Consider the following 13,652-nt stretch of genomic DNA (forward strand, 5'->3'; position numbering starts at 1 on the left):
ACCCACACACTGTCACACGTTGGCTGACATTTTTAAGGTCCCGGCGACACATAATTAACCCAATTAGAATGTGTGTGTCAACGCTAAGCTAAATTTATGTGAATTTTTAATTATGCTCGGACAACAACAGCAGCAGGAGAAAGTAGCAGCAGGTAGCAGGTAGCAAGGATCATGGGGCAGAAGCAACAACAATCACGGCGGCAAAAGGTAGCAGCAACAAGAGGTGTCGTTTGTTGTCCGCTGGCAACCGCAAACCAAACACAAACGGTGGAAAACAGGAGCAGCAGCCAGCCAGTTGGCCAACCAGCCAGCCAACAGGAAAAGCAGGACAAACGACCAGAACCCTACTTGCCAACGTTGGTTAAATGAAAAACGTAGTAAACTATGCGCAAAACACCTGAGGATTCACCATGGCGACCGACAATGAGTGGCCAAGTGGCGTCTGCTGTTCCAGCTCCAGCTCCAGCTCTAGCTCTTGCTCCTGGTTGTGTCCTTTTTCCAGTTCCTTCTCCCGGGTTTTTGTTGTTTTTGCAGACAAGCAGCTTTGCCGTTTCCGGGCGTGCCTTTTGTTTGCCACGTTTACCTTTTTGGCCATTAATGCTGCCAATGCACAAGGGAAATATTTTAAATTTTATTTAGAAAATAATATGTAGGTTTTCAAAAATTTAATACAGGAATTTAAGAAAGGATTTTATATATCTGAGCATATAATTAAATATTTTAAAAGAATTTTATTTAAATTTTTGTAATAAAATTAAAAAGATGGACTACCATAAATGGCTTATAGGATATTCACATCTTAAACTTTTTCTTTCAAAAATCTATAGATTTTTAATAAACTATCCGAATTTTTTTAGTGTATTTTATCTACTACCACTACTATTGTTGATTCAACTGACTTTTTGTGTCCTGCAACCGCAACTAGAAAGCACACGCCGCCTCATCCTGCCACTTGCCCCTGTTTTTCAAAACTCACCCCGAAACCCAGAGACGGGCAAAAGTTTTAAGCAAATGTTGCCAAAGTGTTTAACATTTTGTACGGTGTCAGGAGCTTCCTGTTTGTGTGCGACTATGGGCCTGCGTGCCAAGGATCCATGGGGACTTGGCCCAGGACCTGGCTGGGATCAAGCGTCCGTGTATCCTGGCTAGGCAAATGAACTCCACCTGGACAAGGGCCAGACAACTGGTTAAACGTGTGGATAAATGTAAATTAAACAGAGCCCAGCACGGGGACATATTCCTGGAAGGATATGAGGGGGAATAGATTGCAGATTGGCAGGCAACAAGAATAAAGCAAAGACGGTTTAATTTCAACTCTAATTTGCAGCAAATTGGGCATTCTTTGGTTTTATTTTTTGGGAAGAGAATATTCTTATATATAATATATTAATGAATATAAATACTAATGTATGCGTATGTTAGTTTTTAGGGTAAATTATGAGGAGTACTCCACACTTTTGGCCAATCCCTCTGGGCAACTAAATTGGTTTTGTGGAAAGGGGCTGAATAATTTACAACTTCCGTTCAATCTTGTCGCCTCGCCGACATGGCGACAAGTGCTGGGCATATTTTTGGTCATCCGGGTGCTGGACTTTGATTACCAGTTTATGGAATTTCATTAAAAAGTTTCAGGTCAAGGGACGGGGAGTCGGAGAAGGACTCATATCCTGCTTTAAGCTGGAATCTTGGAGCTTGCGTGAGTTGGGCAAATGAAAAGCAGACAATTCCATATAACATTTTATGAGGACGAAAGCCAGAGCATTAATTTCTATCAGGAAAGTCAAAAAGGTTGAGTGTCTGAAAGGATAAAGGAGACAATGGCCACGCCACGGAAGAGGTGTGGGTGGCACTCCATTCACTCCACACTGGCTTGCTCTCGAGGTGGCTTCCTTTTTTTTTCATTCTCCTGCATTTTTTTGGTTCAAGGATAATCATCCAACATCGCGTGTTGTTGAAATTTAAGGAGTGTATGTGATTTTTATCATGCAAACAGCCGGAAAATGACCCCCCGTGGCGACCCTCGTCCAAAGAAACGTGCTAAATGAGTAAGGTAAATGAAATTACCTGACCGAACACACCTCAAAGGCAGCGATGAGAAACGAGGGGGGGGGGGGCATGTCCTGTCCAGCTGTGTCCTGCGATGTCCTGCGTGCGTGTGCCCGGCAGCGGAAATTACAAATTTGTTCACCGCTAATGGATTTCCATTCGGAATTGCTTTTACCTCTCTCTGGACCCCCTGTCCTGTCAACCACTTTAAATCCAAAGCTTAAATACGAAAACACTTCTGAAAAATTTTGGAAACTATTTTTCTTAAAAATCTTGAACGGTTGCAACTGCTGTTGTTGCCAGAAAATTAGCTAAAAAAATTTATGGAGAAAATTCTGGGGGAAAATTAAATTTTCGCCTGCTGTTGTCAACGCGGCGCGCCGTCATCGTCCTTGCCACAAAACGCTAACGACTACAAAATTGCAAGAAAATTACCCGTTAATGTCCAACATTTATGTCTGCCTCCCAAGACGCTCAACGAGGTGGAGGCGTCTGTTTTTTCCCGCTCTGGTTTGTCTAGCCTACAGGGAAAAAAATCTAAATCCTCATCCTTGATAACAAGCTAATTTTTTAAAATTGGGGCACATTTTGACCTGCAACAATGGACACACTGTCTGACTTCTTAAAACTTGTTAGTTAGAAACCAAGTATTGAAATCTTTTTAAAATGTTTTTTAACATTTTTTATTTGTGCATTTTGAGGTCTGTGGGCTCTTTTAGAGGCTCTGGGCTTCCAAGTCAGGGCCAAGTAATCGTGGCGGAATTTCTGGCGCAAATGCTTCTTGGGAGGAGAGAGAAAAATAAAATAACTGGCAAAACTATTATGGCCCTTGTGCTTATTACTTGCTGACATGCAAACACTTGCCTTCTCTGTTGCTCACCGAGTATATCCCACTCTATCCTTTCAGGCCAGTTAGAGTGCTATCATGTCCCGATGTCCTGGGTGCCCCAAGGACAAGGACAATGTAGGAAATGTAGCAAACTTCAACGCCAAGCTCACGTGTGGGGGAGTTCTTGGGAAAACTTTAAGCAGGCTGGTTGACTGGCTGGCTGACTGGCTGTATGGCTTGTATTAAATATTCAACGTATTTTGGCATTTAATTTTCAGCACACAATAAATAATAACATGACACATAGCAGCCCCAATTTATAAGCACAAATCGAAAATCAACAATAACAGCACGAAATAAAAGTAAATAAAATTGCTTTTCAACAAAACTTGGCGAACCTGACACACATGTCGAAGAGTCATTAATAATGAAGGTGGAAGGTGGAAGACGTCGTTACTTTTTTTTTCTTTGGTTGGCAGGGGTAGTACACCACACACTCATGGTGGGGGTTAGATTCATGGCAGAATCAAGTGGTCCACTCCACCACCCGTCGAAAAGTCAACCCCCGGGATGTCAAACTAAATTTATGCACCCACACGCCACCGAGGAATGCGGGACAGCCGAAAAGTGTTTTGTAGTTCCGAATACCTCGAAGGATCTACACCCCCTGTGGCCGAACGTAATACCCCCAATTGTATCCAGAAAATCCTGAAATTTGTGGCTTGACTTGGGTCGGTTTGGGTGTCTGCAACTAATTTCAATATCATCAAAAATTAATTTCACTAATTCGATTAGAGGCATTTCACTTAAAGCTTACATGGCCCAGGCATTCATTAATTCTGGCAGCATTTTTCTTGGCTTCTGCGGGAATATATATAGTACTTGGATGATGTGGCAATGGCGTGTGTGGGCCTACTGACTTTGCTACGAAAGATGGGTTGGGATAGTCAGGGATTGAATAATATATTGGTGGCTATATTCAGATGGGCTTGCTCACTAAAAGCTGGAATAATTCAAGGTATGTATTTTAGTGTTTGTAGTAAAAGTCCCTTAACTTTAATTTCTCCAAAGTAAATTTAATTTAAATGAAATCTTGTGTTTGCAAACGGAAAATTCAATTGTCCTCCAGGACACACACGTCCAAAGGACAACCAAAGTAAACCACAAACCCCTAATCGCATTTTTAAAGCTCAGTATTTAATTAGGTCTCGAGATGAGCAAACCCAAATGGGAAAACGTTTTTTGAAATTAAATCTCAAGTCAGAGACTCGGTTAAGCCCAGTCCCGCGACTGGTAAGAAGGTATTTTTTATTTAATTTGGCTTTATGGCCGCAGCCGCACCTTATTTCAGCTCGCATTGTGCAAATAAAGAAATGCTCATGTGTGAAAAGGTAACAGAAATGGTGGAAATAAAAAAAGGAGGGGGTGGTAGTAGGAGTAGAGGACCCGGAGGAAGCCAAACATATCCTGGATTAAACGGCAAGAGTCACGAAGTGGGGCAGGAACGCGTTGTTGCCTTCAACTAATTGTCTTTGCGCTGCGTGCGTGCGTCCTTTGTTCGACGGGAAGGGCAGGGGTGGTGCGTGTATCTTTGTATCCGAGGGATGCATATATTTTACGGTTGTTTAGCTACACGTATCCCGCATATGGCAGTTGCCTTTTATAGCCGTCATTTCCGGCGTACAATTCCCCCGCAGCCGCACAATTTACTTCAAAAATTTGTCGGCTAAATGAAATGCAAATTATTTTTCGCCAACATCCCCTTAGCACCTGCCCAAATATTCAAGCTTTCTACATATATGACGTAGATTATACTATTTGCATTATTTCACTTAATGATCAAGAATAAACTTTTAATAAGATTTCATGATTTGCATTTCCGTTTTCGGGTTGACTCACCAAAAAGTTTCCACTGTCAACCCATCGTAAGAATGTGAAAAATAGCCAAATAGTGCGGAGAACGGAATAAAAATGCTTCTTATATTTATGATACGCAGTGTACGTATTTAGGACATGCCAATCAAAAGCCTCCAACTGTGACTATCGCTGCAGGGCTGGCTGGAGTCCTGCGGAGAAGTGCAGGAGCCGGATCCGAAGTCATTGTCATTTCTCCATTTGTTGGCATGTCATTCCTGCCCGCTTCCATTCTTTTAGCCATCGGATCCGGCTCCGTCGAATTCCCAATGCCAATTAAATGCGGCTTTCACAATGTCATTCGGCAAAGACTTTCCATATGACAATGCCCCGCTCCGGTAATGAGCAGGCAAGACGGAGCCCGGGCACGAGGACACCACAACCCCCCGTGGCTTACTCGGCGTGGGCTCGCATGTCCTGCCAAAGTAAATTAATTGCCAGCCCGGACCCTTGATCCCAGAGCCCGGAGAGCCCAGGGGCTGCTCGGCGGGACCTGCTCCCGTTTTACTACACGTGCAACTTATGTGCAAATTAACATTATCATCAGCAAGGACTGTTCCTTGGCTCCCTGGCTCGCTGGCTCGTGTCCTCCGACTACTGAGCCAAAACACTTGCACTCGTCTTGCGTAGATTAATCGGACTGATTAACCACACGCAGCTTGCCACAAAAACGAGCCTCCCCTGACCTGCCGACCCCTGACATTGTCCTGCCTATTCATTATGCAATTATTTGGAATGACTTTCGTAAGTGATATTTCCTGAACCCTTCGTGCCGTTCATGGAATGCATTCATCAAGGGAAAGAACTAAGAAGTTGAGATGGATGGAAGTTACAATTAGGAAATTAGTTTCTGAAAAGATTAAGTTGTTTTCTTAATTAAATCAAAAAGATGGGGCTTTAACAAACCATATGTTATGGTTATTATATCATAAAATAAAACTTAAACCAACTAAAAATATACAAAATCTATTGCCACATAAATAGAAAAAGTCTCTGCCTCATTAGACATAAATAAACCCAAAAGTAAGCTCTTGCATAATAAAATTTAATATTTCTCTCAACAAAGAATGCCCAATTAGAAACCAATAAACAGGGGATTTTAAAAAGATTTAACAACCGTTTAATCATTCGGAAAATATGGCATGGAGGAGCGTAGTGCCGGGCCGTATATCATGGCCAAGTATAATTTACCGCCATAACAATTAAGTCTTGGGAATGCTTCGCATATTTCAACGCTCTACATGAATTACAGTTGGCGCCATTCCACAAGGATCCCGGAATACGGATGGCAACAGGGCAAACAATCCCGGAGAGAATCGCTGGGCCCACCGCGGGCTTGGGCAAGAAGTCACGGCTCACGAATCCCTTTGGGGCCAAAAAGCGTGGTCAGCTGCAAGGGGCTTTTGTTTCGAACGTATTAATTGATGTAAATAAAAGACAGATTTATTGTACGTGCTCGGCCTTTTTTTGGAATCTGGCTAAGGCCCTTGGGTTTTTATTTCCTTGCTGAAGGTATTATCATTTCCCCATAGCCTTCTATTTTGGCTAATTCCAACTTTGATTAGCTATAACGCGTTAAATACTAAAGCGATACTAAACCTCTAGAAACTTTCTAGATATTTTAGGTTTTTCCCTATATGGCCCACAGTGATGGCTATATCTTTCCCAATTCTCATCCGATTCTCAAGCGGAGTACCTTAAACGATTTCTGGATCGATTTGCCACCATTCTGCATCAAAATCTTGAGACAAAATATTTTTTAGATTTTTTGTCCATTTTTCGTGAGGGATCCCTTGAAAATGGGGTTTTCCCCTATAGGGCCCACAGTGATGGCTATATCTTTCCCAATTCTCATCCGATTCTCAAGCGGAGTACCTTAAACGATTTCTGGATCGATTTGCCACCATTCTGCATCAAAATCTTGAGACAAAATATTTTTTTAGTTTTTTTGTCCATTTTTCGTGAGGGATCCCTTGAAAATGGGGTTTTCCCCTATAGGGCCCACAGTGATGGCTATATCTTTCCCAATTCTCATCCGATTCTCAAGCGGAGCACCTTAAACGATTTCTGAATCGATTTGCCACCATTCTGCATCAAAATCTTGAGACAAAATATTTTTTAAATTTTTTGTCCATTTTTCGTGAGGGATCCCTTGAAAATGGGGTTTTCCCCTATAGGGCCCACAGTGATGGCTATATCTTTCCCAATTCTCATCCGCTTCTCAAGCGGAGCACCTTAAACGATTTCTGAATCGATTTGCCACCATTCTGCATCAAAATCTTGAGACAAAATATTTTTTACATTTTATGTCCATTTTTCGTGAGGGATCCCTTGAAAATGGGGTTTTCCCCTATAGGGCCCACAGTGATGGCTATATCTTTCCCAATTCTCATCCGATTCTCAAGCGGAGCACCTTAAACGATTTCTGAATCGATTTGCCACCATTCTGCATCAAAATCTTGAGACAAAATATTTTTTACATTTTTTGTCCATTTTTCGTGAGGGATCCCTTGAAAATGGGGTTTTCCCCTATAGGGCCCACAGTGATGGCTATATCTTTCCCAATTCTCATCCGATTCTCAAGCGGAGCACCTTAAACGATTTCTGAATCGATTTGCCACCATTCTGCATCAAAATCTTGAGACAAAATATTTTTTAGTTTTTTTGTCCATTTTTCGTGGATTCCTTGAAAATGGGGTTTTCATCTATAGGGCCCACAGAGGTGTCTATATCTTCCCCAATTCTCATCCGATTCTCAAGCGGAGTACCTTAAACGATTTCTAGATCGATTTGCCACCAATCTGCATCAAAATCCTAAGACAAAATATTTTTTAGTTTTTTTGTCCATTTTTTGTGAGGGATCCCTTGAAAATGGGGTTTTCCCCTATATGGCCCACAGTGATGTCTATATCTTCCCCAATTCTCATCCGATTCTCAAGCGGAGTACCTTAAACGATTTCTAGATCAATTTGCCACCAATCTGCATCAAAATCTTGAGACCAAATAAAAAAAAAAAGGGAAAGGGTATTAAAATATTGGCTTTCTTTTCTTGTTATTATTTGTTGATTGCAGTAGGGGGTTTCATTTTGTTGGATACTTTAAAAAATCTTGTTACTTCTTTGATTTTTTTTTATTATTTTTGGTTTTATTGTGAAAACCAAAGTGTGTTTTTTTGAAACATAATGGCTGTTGTTAATTTCTGGCATACTTGGCTGTCTGATTTGAGGAAATACACTGTGTTTAACGCCGCACTATGGGCGATTTTTCATAATGGGCGGCATAAAGTCATAAAATTTATGGTGAAATATTAAGGAAATGTTTTTTTTTATTAATAGTAAACAATTCAGTTAGCTGAAAAACAATTTTTTTTTTTTATCGGGTAGCAACTCTCTTTTTGTGGCAGCCCTTCAAAACCAGATGATCTGTTGATGCTCGAATTATATAAATTGGCACAAAAAATTTCATGCTGTTGAAAGTACCTAAATTATTATTGGCTTCGTTTAAATTAATAAGTGTAATATGGATAGCAAAGCTCAACGTATTTAGAATCTTTTATTTACGATAAATGTGTATAAATGTTCGTGGTGTTTTTAATTTCCAGTGTTATTGTTGATTGTATTTTTAGCAAAAATCTAACAATTTTAATTGTGTTCCGTGGAGTATTTCTTGAAAAGTGCATATCAAAACATCCAACTAAAAATGGCAAGTTACTAACGAAAGTGTCTAGTTTATTGTAGTAATCATGTTTTTTGCTCTTTTTTGTTCCTTTAAAAGAAAAATGCACTTGAACATCCAACATCAGAGCTGAGTTCATACAATTTTTTTAATGATGAAGACACCGAATCAGACAACGAAAGCGATGACAAACATGAGAATTCTTTTGTTTTAGATGAAGAAGATTATTAACTTTTTGTTTTTTTAGGTTTAGAATATTGTTAAAACATGGTAAAATATTATTTTTTCTATTTTTATGCTTTGCTTTATAATAAAAATTTAAATTTTTGTACAAGTGCCGGGGCTATAAAGGGGCGGAAAATAAAGGCATGGTCAAATTAAATAAAAAAAAAAATTCGAAAACAAACTAAAATATTAGTAACCTTAAAAAAAAAATTAAGCTCCTAGCTCTATGTGTGGACTTTATGCCGCCAAAATCAACTAATCGCCCATAGTGCGCCGGCAACCTAGATCAACAATAAACAACAACAACTGGGCCAGCATAGACAAAACAAAAAAATAAATAGAATCAAGACAACTAAATAAATTCTTGAGAATGTGCATAAAAAATTATTGGCTCGCACGCCTTAAGGCAATCAAGAAAGGCATAGGTCTAAGTACACTACGTTTCATAAGAATAATATACAAGTACATTTCGATTGAAGACTATTTTAGTAAACCCTTATAATAAAAGAAAAGGAAAAGTTTTTCAAAGCTTTAGCTAACGAAATAAAAACTTGTTTGTGAATAATCCAACAGACTTAATTTATTATTTTTAATTCAAAAATTGTATTTCTTATGCGGAAGTGAAGAAAACAAACATGGCTAAATATTTTAACAAATAATTAAGGAAATGGTTTGAAATAGCCAATGTTTCGATTATATTCCCTAATTCCATTACGCACTGTCTGCCTCTATTTCTGCACAGTCAGTCGGTTTCTCGCTCTAACTGTTTGGCAATGAACCAAAAAAATGTTTTGGCCTGCCTGAAGCAGCAACAGCAACAACAACAAAGACAACAACTGATTTGTACAGGTGTGAAAAGTCTGTGATCAGGGATCAAGTTGGAGGCGATCGCGTCATCTCATCGTGTGCCCTTTGGTGGCGCCTGCTGGCGACTCTCAAGAAGATTAAAAAAAAGAGAGCTTTTATTTACGTTTTGGCCAAGTCGATATTCCTCGAACCATAGCATTATATGTATATATGCATATCTTTGTATATATAGAAGTGGAAGTCTGGGAGCTGTGATGTTGTTTTTCCGACCCCCTTGATTTCTAATTATTGTTCTAGTGCACAATTCGCTTTGTTGGCTGGTTTATTTTTTTGATGCTTTTTTTTGTTGGTTTTGGACTATGAGATTTAATAATAAAGTAAGGTAGTTTTAGGCCAAAATGTGCCTTATATAAAACTTACAAAATATTTATAATAATACATATTTATTATATATTAATTTATATATTTTTTCAAACCTTAATCCAGTTTTTAAAAAATAATAAGTATTCCCTGGTCGTTTCAAATAATTCAAAAATTTTAACTTGAATCTTGTCGGTGGTTTTATTTTTTTGGTTTTGCCCAATGGCCAATTTTTTGTTTTTGGCCGAGTATATTTTTAGTGAAAAACATCGCCGGATGCTCATTGTTGTTGTAACTTGTAATTGGCCAGGGACGGTAATATAAAAATAATTTCCTCTTGATTTTATGAGCAAAAAAAATGCTTAAATAATCTGATTCCATCAACGGAATGGCTATATAATCACCTTTAATTGAATCAAATAATTATGTTTATGCTTTAATAAAACGGATCATTATTAATCATAATTTAGGCGATGAAAACGTGTCATATTAACGTTTAATAAGCACGTTTTTCAGTTCTTATTAAGATAATTGGTGTAGAAATTCTATAGAATCCTAACAAAGAATTCGGCATATATAAATTGATTTTTAAATTTTTTATTTAAAATAATACATTTTTATGTTTGAGAATCTCTAGCGAAAATCATGTACTTTATCTTCCAATTACAAATATTAACTTGATTGAGAATGCTCACGCACGCACCGTTGGCCACGCCCACAGTGTGTCAAACACGCTAATTTACTGTTACATTATTTATACACATACTCTTGCAAATATCGGGATATACACACACACACATAGGAACACATACACTCTGTTACACACACATCACATGGCTATGTAGAAGCGATAAAACTGAAAGGTTGTCACTTTGGCAGCGTTTCGTGTTGGTTGGGATAGGCAATGGTGTTGGCTAGATGGACAAGTGAGGGCCAAGAGAGGGGCCGGCAAGGGGGTGGGGCAGGCGAACAAAAAGAAAGAAAACAAAAAGCAAGAACCCAACGAATGGGACAACAGGGCGCATGAGCAATGTGGCTTAGCAACATTATTGCACCAGCAACATGTTGCTAAAGTGGAAGGCCTTTAAAAGTAAAATATTTTAAGTTTTTAATTAAATAAATATAATTATAAAATAATTCAGAAATTAAATTATTATACATAAAAAATTAAATACAATTTTTATCAATGTTTTTACATATAATTGATTTTTATTAAAAGGACTAAATTAAAATGTTGCCAACTTCAAGGACCTGACACAAATGGCATCCACAAAAGTTTCCCGCCAATTGCAGGCCAAGCCGAAGTGTCTAAATACACACACACCTACAGACATACACACACACACCACTACACTCTCTAACAACCCCAAAAAGCCGCAACGCAAACACTGGGGATGGGAGCTGGGAGTTTATGGGTGGATGGGGGTGGCGGACGCTCCCATCGTAAGGCGTAAAATCTGCAAAGCTCAACATCGAGACCAAAAGCCGGCTGTTACCCCGCCACCCCGTCCGCTCTGTTATTTACATTTTGTTTTGCCGGCTTTTCCGCACGAGGCGATCCGAAAGATACACGAACTGCGACGAACAGCTATCCGAAAGATACACGAGCCTTGGCCGCCTCACCTCGTGGCGGCTTGCTTTATTTTTCCGATCCGTTAGCCGATTCAGTTGGCAACGGCCCACACGCTGAAACGGTCATAAACGCTCTTTAAGATTTTCCGTTCAAAAAAAAGTTCTAGGAAACTGAAAAGTATTTCAATATTTTGAATATCACGTCGAGTGGCGGGCGCGTGTGTGTTATTTTGAGTTATCGCGATTTCGGCTAAGTGCAATTAGTGCCACAAATTTAGTGCAATGAATTGGGAAATTGTTCATCATTAGCTGCAGTCATTAGCGTATAAAAAAAACAATTAAATTTCAAATTAAAAGATTTCAAGTGAATCAGTGAGAGTTTGAAAGTGCAACACTGAATTCCAGTTGTGTCCAAGGTAATTATACAAGAACTCTCTAACGTCAGAGCCTAAAAATATGTCAGAGCCAGAAAAGAACCGAAAACGTCGCGCATGTTAATTAAGATGAGGCATAAAAACACAAAAAACCCAAAAAATACCAGCGAAACATATTCCAAATGGGAGTGAGGCGGCAAGAGGCCATTGCCAATCCATCCATCACTCAATTGTTCAGATACAGATTTTTCTCTGTTTCTCTGTCCGGACAACTCTGCTTTTCAATTTTTTTCTATAGAGTTTCTTTTTAATTTTTTTTTTTTCATTTAACCGCACACAAAACAAATGTGCATTAATTTTAATTTAAAAATCGAGAGCATGACAACGACAACACAAGACCCGGAGTGTTGCACATGTGTTTTATTTTTTAATTTGCCTCCGACAGGCCTACTATGGCTATGCCGATAAATAATCAGCTGCCCAAAGAGTGCCATAAATATTTATGCAAGTGGATTCAATCTCCTCCATACAGATGGCCCAATCCAGCAGTTAATGAAATGATTTTCCACTTCCTTCAGTCAACTCTGGGGTCCCGATCTGTTTGTTTATTTTATCTAGATTCTCGGATCTTAATGCAATTGGCCCGACCACGCCTCTCAATTAAAAATCGGGTGGGATATATTCCTCGCCAGGGGGGTATATTTGTTTTGATGTTATCAGCTGTGACTGAGCCTGAAACTTTCGACTCCCCTGTGTTGCATGTTGGCTAACAAAATAATTGACAAAACAAATCATTTACGTGGCGAAAAGTTTTGCAGTCGAAACCCCCCTTTTGGCCCTGTCGTCGGTTAAATTGCACACGGCGGCAAGACACGCAACATGTTTGATGACACAAAAACGACTAAAACACAAAAAAAAGACAACAAAATTGTGCAAGAATTTCGGAGGCAAGAACGAATTTCGCGCTGAAATATAAATAAAAGCATAATAATAGCAGACCGGCTAAGTGGAGAGATAAATGAGCAAAATTGAGAATAGACTTAAGGGGTTACTTTCAAAAACAGATATTTAAAAGTTTATCTAAAAATTGTGAAATCTTTGAAGAGAACTAGATGGTTTAGTCCTCGCGATTCAAAACTCTTTAAAATCTAATAATTTTCTAAATTAAAAAAAAAAACCAACCAAAAACTAAAGCCAAGCCTTTTTTTGAAATGATTATGGCCTGGTAAGCCACAAATCGGATTCGGTAATCAAAACAAATGCAAACCGCAAGTGAAATCATATTACGGGCCGACAAACCGCAAAACGACCCGATTCTGTGGGCAAACGGATGGGAGGTCCTGGCATATCCCGGGCTATCCAGGGGGTTAATGTTTGGTTGCGGTTCATAGTCGATTGCCTGATTTACGGGCACACCCGCCAACGAAATTCTCAATGCAATAGTCAACATGTTAACATGTTGTTCGACACACGGCCAGAACCGAAAATATGGTAAGAGGCAGTGAAACTTTTATGGCCTGTTTTTGGGCCTCAAATCCCAACATTTATGGCTATTAGATTTTTTTGGTTATTACCAGCACTTAGAATAGTTAGGATCCAAGGGAAAAATCAGCTAAATGTGGCTCTGAACGCCTTATAGTAGGCTATATTATTTTTATGGCAAATCCATGGACATTTTCACACATTTGCTTGCCTCATATTATAAATAAATTGATAGATTTAGTAACTTGGCTAATGGGGTGTCCTTGGCCCGTTGCAGGTGACGATGGCTCAACAAAATATACAGTCTCTGTAGTTTATTATCCTCCAGATGAATATCTATTGCAGCATACGATTAGTTTATGTTCCGG

The 13,652-nt window shown here is 39.2% G+C and overlaps 1 protein-coding gene across 1 annotated transcript in view; it reads left to right on the forward strand.

The window, feature by feature from the left end:
• The first annotated feature begins 11,534 nt into the window (after positions 1–11,534).
• The window catches only part of LOC108127732 (transcription factor mef2A), a 28,878-nt gene continuing 26,760 nt past the window's right edge, over positions 11,535–13,652 (forward strand). The window contains exon 1 of the mRNA XM_070280202.1: positions 11,535–11,844. The gene's annotated coding sequence lies outside the window, so the exon portion shown is untranslated. The remainder of the gene's footprint in view (positions 11,845–13,652) is intronic.

Source organism: Drosophila bipectinata, chromosome 3L (assembly GCF_030179905.1).
Source record: "Drosophila bipectinata strain 14024-0381.07 chromosome 3L, DbipHiC1v2, whole genome shotgun sequence".
Lineage (NCBI taxonomy): Eukaryota > Metazoa > Arthropoda > Insecta > Diptera > Drosophilidae > Drosophila > Drosophila bipectinata.